The following is an 8,693-nucleotide window of genomic DNA, read 5'->3' as shown; positions in this document are numbered from 1 at the left end:
TCTTACTGCTGTTTACAGAAGTCCTGGGACTTTACTGTTCATTTGTTCTTTGTTTCTCAGATAGAAGCTTTGTCTGTTGCTTTGTGTCACTTGTCAGACAGAAAGTAAAGTGAGATTATAGTGCCAGCAATGTGTTCAAAAGTTGTTGTAGCTCTATTAAGCTTTGTCTTCCTAGAAACAGAGACTTAAAAGAGCTTGGAGTGGAGTAGTAAGCCTAGATATAGAATAGCAACAGAGAGCTGCCTGTGTGTGAATTCAGGCAAGACCTGGGAATGTGGAAGAAGAGTCATGGGGTTTGAAAGTCAGCCTCAAATTAAGATGAAAGACTTTACTTGGGTACTCAGTGCTGACTGATGACATTGTAACTTACTGTGACCAAGTAGGGGATGGTGTTTGTATTTTCTGGTACCCCTGAAGCATGACTGACTTAAGGACAAGTACCCCTTAGGAATGTTTGACTTAAGGATGATTGGAAGCTAGATTCAAGTCAAGATGAAAGACTTTACTTGGGTACTCTATATTTATTGAGGAGAATGTGACTTACTGAATGCTATGTTTTGTTTAAGACTATGTGGCCTCCTTAGTAATAAGTTGTTATGATATATTGTTGTGAATGTTGTGCTTTAGTTTCTTGAATGTTTTGCTTTAGTTTATTGCTGAATAAATAGACTTCACTATACAATGCAATTAGATCCTTACAATTATTCACAGCCGCTGTCCTTAGGAGAGCTGTTTTTGATGGTTTACAGAGGTCAAATAGAATGAGTCTTGAGAAAAGACCATGAGATTTGTAATTTAAGAGACTGGTTACTTTAGAGAAGAAGTCTCAGCTTAGTGATGGGTGTGGAAACCAAATTATAAATAATGTATGAGAGGAGAGGAAGTAGAAGGAATATAAGTAGATTTTTCGAGGAGTTCAACTCAGAAAAAGAGGTGAGAACTTGAGGAGATGGCAAAATCTACTTATTAAAATGGCAAACAGGGGCAGCTAGGTGGTGTAGTGAATAGAGCACCTGTATTGAAGTCAGGAGGACCTGAGTTCAAATTCGGCTTCAGAAACTTGACACTTAACTAGCTGTGTGACCTTGGGCAAGTTACTTAACCCCAATTGCCTTGCCTTCCCCCTTCCAAAAAAAAAAAGATAGCAAACAACAAGCCAAAATTGAATATTTATCCTCTGACTTGATAAATAAGTTACTCTTTCTATTTGACAAACTTTTAGCCAATTTGATTTGAAAAATAGAACAGAAACAAAAAATTATACATATATATGTATATACACACACATACAATCATACTCTCACACACATATATGAAAATTTAAAAAAATCAGAGGCAATGACAAGAAAATGAAGAAAAAGTGTGAGAAACTCTTTTGCCAAATTGTATGTCAATGAAACTTATAACTGAAATAGAATAAATATATATTTACTTTAATATAAAATACATAGAAAAACCAAAGAAATATAAACTTTAAATAAATAACTTGTAGGAAAAGAAATTGAAGAAGCCACAGAAGAACTCTCAAAGGAAAAAAAAAATCAAGTCCATATGGATTTAAAAGTGACCTCTATAAAACATTCTTAGACAAATTAATTCCATTAGTGTAGTTTGCAATGATAAAGAAAGCTTTCTACAAAACTCTTTCTTTGAGACAAATATGGATGAGACAAATATGGATCTAATGAGAAAAACTGGAGAAAAAAATCTAGAGCAATATTTCAAATAATTATCAATGCAAAAATACTAAAGTAATAGCTACATTAACATATCAAAAGGATTATAAAGTACATCTAGATTGGATTATGCTAGGAATAAAATATATACATACATATATGCGTGTATATATATGCACATTTGTATTCGTATTAAATTTACTCATACATACACATACATATCTAGTTGTACTGATTTTAAATGATATATTAAAATATATAAAATCATTTGTATGTTTCAATTTAGAAAAAAAATTATGGAATACAATATCCATTTATGTTCTTTAAAAAATGCTGCCTTGCTCTTCCTCTCAGAGTCCCCGCAGCTGGTGGAGGCAGACTGCCACACAGGTGACTGGCAGCGGAACTGGATGACTGGGCCGCGTTTCCAGGAGGAAGGGAATCCGCGCAGGACCCGGGAAGGACTGAGGAGCGCGTGGTGGCTGGGCCCTGTATGGAGGCACCGCGGCCAACGGGCCAGAAGAGGCTGGAGCTTAAGCCTGAGCCTGTAGGCGGAGGCCGCGGGAACAGCAAGAAGGGAAAGAATCAGCCGCCGCCTCCTCTGAGCGGACAGGGCCAGGGCCGAGGTGCCAAGGAGGCGGCCGGGGGCCGGACCAGTATGAGCAGCTTCAGCTCCAGAGGGAGCTGGCCTGGTGGGTGGAACAGCTGGAGCTGCGCCGGAAGATTCAGAAATCCACGCCACAGCAGGCAGAACAGGCCGCCAGAGCTGTGAAGACACTTTGCAGTAATCGGGCCGAGCTGCCCAAGAAACGGCAAGTAATGCGGGCACTGTTTGTCGACTACCGGGCCCGCATGGAGGAAGACCGGAAAGCAGCCCTGAAGGCCATGGAAGCAGCAGCTGAATCAAACCGGATGCTGCCTGTTGAAGAGGCCGTCCGAAGGAAGAGTAGCAGGATCAGCAGGCCATAGTCCAGGTGGAGGGATGACTTCTGTGTCTTCTGCAGATGAAGAATTTTTAGCCCCTACCCACCAGGGATCTCCCTAATTTCTGCCAGAAACGCTGCCACTACCATCCCCCAACACATTCTAGGTGCTGGGGGTGGGTAATTAGGTTTGGGAAAGTTACCCGGTAGGCAGATACATGATCAAGATGACTCAAGCCTCCTGCTTTTCAGGTCTGTGGTTATATTGTCACTGAAGCCCCGCCTGACATGTGAGGTCATCAGGACCCTTGTGGAATAGATATGTATAGCTTGAATTCCTTGAAGACAGACAAGGTTAGTCCGTACTGTGCCTTGGCTGGAGGGTGAACATGGAGACAGCTGTATCTGCTTGAAAAAGACTGATTTGACTTTTACCTCTTAGTTACCTTGGTGCCTCTATTTCTTGGTAAGAGAGAGGTCTTCATTCAGTAAAATCCTCCCTCAACTTTCTCATCTGAGTGTCTGGGACTACAGGATGGGCCACAGAAGGGTACTTACTGGATGGGGTTAGAAACTGGTCTGGGCAGGGACAGCGTGCCTTGGGGGCCATCAGTCATGGTGTATCTGTAAAGGATGTACAGTCCTTACTTCTCAATCTAAATGCCCTCACACCTTCCCCTAAAGGAAAATCTTGTGCTTTTTCTCCTTGGGTTAGGAATTGGAGCAAGACTTATCCCATGGGGAATCTTGTGCTTATGGGTTTCCTCACTGAGCTGGTTTTCCCACAGGACATAAAGGCTTTAAAGTTGACCCCCTTGCTCCATTTAGGTCAGCTAGTCAGCAAGCATTGATGAACTGTCTACTATGTCGCTGGAGCTGTGCTAAGTTCTTTGAACCCAGAGACAAAAATGTGGCTTCTTTCGTTGAAGAGCTTCATTCTTTTGGTGGAAGTAACATGTCTATATGTGAATACCTATAAAGTAAATATGAGGCTGTTTAGGGTGGGGGCAAGAGCCCTAGCAACTGGCAGCATCCGTAAAGGCTTTGTGCAGGATGTTGAGTTGGAACTGAATCTTGAGAGATTAGGGTTTCTAAGATGTGGAAGTGAAAAGTAAGTGCAGCCTGGCCATTGTGTTCATTTGGCTTGTCACTGGAGCTGGGTTGTATGGCAATGCATCCTCTTTACTACCAATTGTTAATCCACCATTGCTTCTTAGAGGAATCACCTGCTCCCTTCTTTGCCTTCTCTGAAGGTTTTTTGTTTTTGCCCTCACCGTATGCAGTGATCTTGGGGATGACAAGAGCTAACTGAAATATGGATTTTCATCCTTGCCCACCTTGATTTTTCTCTCCTCCCAGCAATGACCTTTTGGAGGGGAAAGATGAACTACTTGGAAGCTGCCTTTTAAATATAAGCCCCAAAGAATGTAACTAATAGGGACAATTTTTCTTTTAGGTGGGAATACCTTTAGGATTATAAGATATCTGGAAGGGCTTTAAAGAGATCATCTAGTTGAAAGCCTTCATTTTAAATTTTCTTAAAATTATTAAAGATTTATTTTTTATTCCTTTCATCTTGCCTTCTCCTCCCTCTCCAAAGAAGTAAAACAAAATGTTGTGACAAATAAAGTCATGCAAAAAAAAAAAATTCTGCCTTTTCTTAATGTTATACAACAGACATGTTGGATACATTGACCATTACGCATATATAATCTCCAAGCATGCTGAGTGTGCCCAAAACCAAATTAAAATTTAATTAGTTAATATTGGGCAAAAAAAAAAACAATAAAAATACAATAAGACATAAACGTTAACATGTGGATTTCTAAGTCAATATTTGGAAATGTTAGAAGAAGCTCAAGAATACTCCGATACAATCTCATGCCACAACTGGTTTAGACATTCTCAAATTGATAAGCACCCTCTCAATTTGCTGGTCTGTGTACTATGATCTCCCCAGTTCTCCTCATTTCATTTTGCAGCATTTCATATAGGTCTTGCCATTTTTTTTTCTGGAACCACCCCATTGTCATTTTGTAAAGCACAACAATACTCCATCACAATCTTATGCCACCACTGGTTTAGGTATTCTCAAATTGATAAACACTCCCTGAATTTCTGAGTCTTTACCACCACAAAAAAAGAGCTGCTATAAATATTTTTGTACAAATAGGTTCTTTTCCTTTTGCCTTGATCTCTTTCAGGTATAGACCTACTAGTGGTATTGCTGGATTAAAGGTTATGCATCATTTGATAGTCCTTTGGAAATGTTGGAATTATACCATTGAGTGACTAAACTACTTTCTGTGTTATTAATATTAAATCAACTACAAAGGATGTTTGAAGGAAGATGCTATCCACCTCCAAAGAAATACCTGGTAAATTTAAGTATAGTTTTACATTTATATCTATATCTGTGTCAAAGTGTGGCCTTCTCTAGTGGGGAATGTGGAAAGAAGAAGGTAGATAGTTCAGAACTTAAAATTTAACAAAAAATAATTTTTTTTTTAAAAATAGTTCATTGGACATAGTTCAAGACTGTTCTCCAGAAGAGTTGGATCAATTCACTACTCTACCAACAGTTCATTAATGATTCTATTATTCTTCATCCCCTCAAGCATTTGTCATTTCTGAAAGATATGTGGTGGTACTTGAGAGTAAGTTCGTTTTATTCTAATTAATAGTGATTTAGAACATTTTCTATGACTATAGATAACATTGATTTCTTCTTATGGAAATTGCCTATATCTGTATTTTGACCATTTATCAACTTGGGAATTGCCTCTTATTTTTTATAAATTTGACTCAATTCACTATATATTTGAGAAATGAAGCCATTATCTGAGAAATTTACCCTTAAAACTATTCATAAAAGCAAATAATGGAAATAATAGGAGAGATATGAAGATGATTCATGTTTTGGGCTCATGCAAAAATAATAAAACAATTTAATTTACAAATTTAATTTTTCTTCAAAACTACCAAAGAATTACTTTTTAAAATAAGAACAAAAGGAATAAAATCTTTTTTTGGGGAAAAGAAAAAGATCAATAACCTCAAGAAATCTTGACAAAAAATAAAAACAAAATGTTTTCAATATAGATTACACTTTTAAATCAAACAATATTTTATTTGTGAAAATATAAAATTTGATCAGTGGAACAAATTAGGATTACAACATGTAGAGGCAAATGAATATAGTGTTCTTTAAATTACAGAATATCAATTACAGAGGTAAAAATTCCCCATTAAACATAAACTTAGGAAAACTGAAAATTATTCTGGCAAAAATTAGGTTTAGACTAACATATCATATGCTACAAGATGGATCTACATTCTAGTTATAACTGTTATATAATAATTCATTGGTTAATATTTAGGACTTACTATTTGTCACAAAGTGTGCTAAAAACTAAGGATACAAAGGAGGCTTTTTAAAGTCTTCAAGAAGCTTACATTTTATGAGGGGCAAAACCATGTAAATAAATACCTACATATAAGATATTTACAGAGCATATTAGAATGAATCTCACTAGAGAAAGCACTAACCTGTTAAGGAATTTATAGGAAAAAAAATTAAAAAGATTTTTTTTCATAATTCTTGATAGGAAGTAGCATCTTGACGAGGGAAAGTACCAAAAAGATAAAAGTAATAATTCTCATTATGTAAAATTGAAAAACTTTTGTATGTAATAAAATCAATACAGTTAGAATTAGGAGAAAAATATTAAATTGGAAATTATCTTTATTGCATATTTCTTCAGTAATGTTTGTATACCATATATGTTTCTATGTGATCTATATTCCATATAGATTTTTTTCCATATGCATATCTATCAAATTTAGAGAATTATATAAGATTAAGAGCCATCATTCAGGGGATAAATGTTCCAAGTATATGAACAAGCATTTTTCAAAAGAAGAATTGCAAGTTATAAACTTAGTCCCAGATTATAGAGTATCAATAGGGAGTGAATGAGTAGGCACCAAGTCAATGAGTATAATTATGTGATATTCTTATAGATGCTAGGTACAAAAAGATAAAAACCAAATCTCTTCTGTGCTCACGAAGCTTACATTATATTGGAAAGAAAGCAACATAGATATAAATACATACTTACAAATTATATGTAAAATGAAATCAAAATAATTGAGTAGAATAATATTATCAAAAGGTGGGTAGAAGCTAGGCATTTGTCTAGCCTAAGCAGTTAAGTGGCACAATGGGTACAGTGAAGGGTGGAACTTAAGAGTCAGCAAATTTCAGTTCAAAGCCTGTTTCAGACAATTATTGAAAAATAGCCATCAGCAAGTCTTAGCTTCTCTACACTTTACTTTCCTCGCCTCAAAATGGGAATGATAGTTGTATTTGCCACACAGGTTTGATGTAGAAATCAAATGAGTTAACATTAATAAAATAATTTTAATTCTTAAGGTCTTATATAAAGATCTTGCTAAAATTATCATTATTTTTTTAGCTAATGGTACTGTCTAGAAAAGTATTAGAGATTTTAAGAGGCAAAACAAGTGATTCAAGTGCTATGCAGACTAGATTAGGCATAATGAAAAGTCACATCTTATAAAGGGTGCTGTAAAACCTTTATGTATAGGCAGTAGTAGAAATTTCCCCCTACAGAGCATTTGAACATAAAGTTGCTTAAATAGTGTTCTTTTCCATTTAAAAATTGCTTTGCAAAAAGAATATACTTTAGATTTTCATTATGGCAAGCTGTGCATTTCTGTGGTTGTCATGCCCTGCTGGTGTATAATTTTAGATCTTAAGGTTTAAATCTGAAACAAGAAATGATCAAATGGCACTCATGGTTTGCCTTGGGCCTCAGCACGAGACCTAATAGCCTCAATATTTCATGAAATGAGTATAAGAAAGAATACAAAAAAAAAAAAAGGAGCAAATGTAGTCCTTTAGTGAGTCAGCTCCTGAATATGATCAATGGCATATCAACTTCAACTTGCCTAGAGGTTTCCTTGGGATAATAGCCAAAGAGGAAATTCTCATATTAAAGGAGAATATGATCAAATGAACACACTTTATACTATTCTATTAAATACCCAAGATGTTGTAATTGTTCATCTGAATTCCCTTGCCACCAAGAGCCTGAAGTCACAAAAATGCACATCTCAAAAAAAAAAAAAAAAAGGAACAGCAATACTTTCCACAAAATCTTTATATGGGATTGTTTCATGATAATTGAGTCTGTTTTGCAGTTAATGGGATCTGTTATATATTGTTCCTCCTAATCACTGATATTTCTTTTTCTAAAAGTTCTTTCATTTCTTTCTTATTGAACCAGTGATTAAAATATATGAATAATCCCAAAATATATGATGAAAATGTCTGATGAAAAATGCATGACTAAATTGGTGGCTTCCTTACTTTGTCCACTGCAGTCTGTGAGTACCTGTGCATCTTTTTATGCATATTTGGAGTAATTAATAGTAGGGAAACCCCCTATGCATATGTTCATATGGGCTTACTTTAAGCTGTAGGATTTTCTTCATGTAAAGGTAAATTCATCCTTTCATTCCAAGTGTTGCTCCCTAGATATCCTCTGCCTGAAGAGTTATTCATTTTTGACATGATGAATGATGTTATTTAAAACTATATGATGGTATTCTCTAACAATTTCAGAGGACATTGTTAAATACTTGTTGTGTTTCCACAACTTAAAGTATCATTATACTTATTTTACATAAGGGAAAAAATAAAATTATCAATTTTATTTATTTTAAAAATATTATTTTGCCTTAGTCAAGTAAATTCCAGAAAACTTGTTTTTTTCTCCAAAAATTAAGTATATTTTTAAATTTTTTTCTGACACATTTTATTATATATTCCTCAAATACATGTAAGAATTAACATTCATTTTAAAATTTGGTCTTTTAAATTTTCTCCTTCCCTCCCTCTCCCCCTATGCCTTGAGAAGGTAAGCAATATTATATCAGTCAAACATGTAATGCCATGCAAAACATATTTTCATATGAGCCATGTTGCAAAAGAAAACAGAGACCAATAAATCCCAAGAAAAATGAAGATAGTAAAAAAGTATGCTTTGATCTTCACTTAGAGTTCATA

At 35.4% G+C, this 8,693-nt stretch overlaps 2 pseudogenes; both read left to right on the top strand.

Annotated features, from left to right (window-relative positions):
• Nucleotides 1–2,169: 2,169 nt before the first annotated feature.
• On the top strand, nucleotides 2,170–2,721 carry LOC138153154 (UPF0488 protein C8orf33 homolog pseudogene; annotated as a pseudogene).
• An 864-nt stretch (nucleotides 2,722–3,585) lies between these two features.
• The window catches only part of LOC138153153 (adenosylhomocysteinase-like), an 87,990-nt pseudogene continuing 82,882 nt past the window's right edge, over nucleotides 3,586–8,693 (top strand).

This window comes from Petaurus breviceps, unplaced genomic scaffold (assembly GCF_028583685.1).
Source record: "Petaurus breviceps papuanus isolate PSGF00001 unplaced genomic scaffold, PetGlider_PUasm1.0 90977, whole genome shotgun sequence".
Classification (NCBI taxonomy): domain Eukaryota; kingdom Metazoa; phylum Chordata; class Mammalia; order Diprotodontia; family Petauridae; genus Petaurus; species Petaurus breviceps.
Note: the sequence above shows the minus strand (reverse complement) of the source record. Positions and strands in the feature narration are given on the sequence as shown.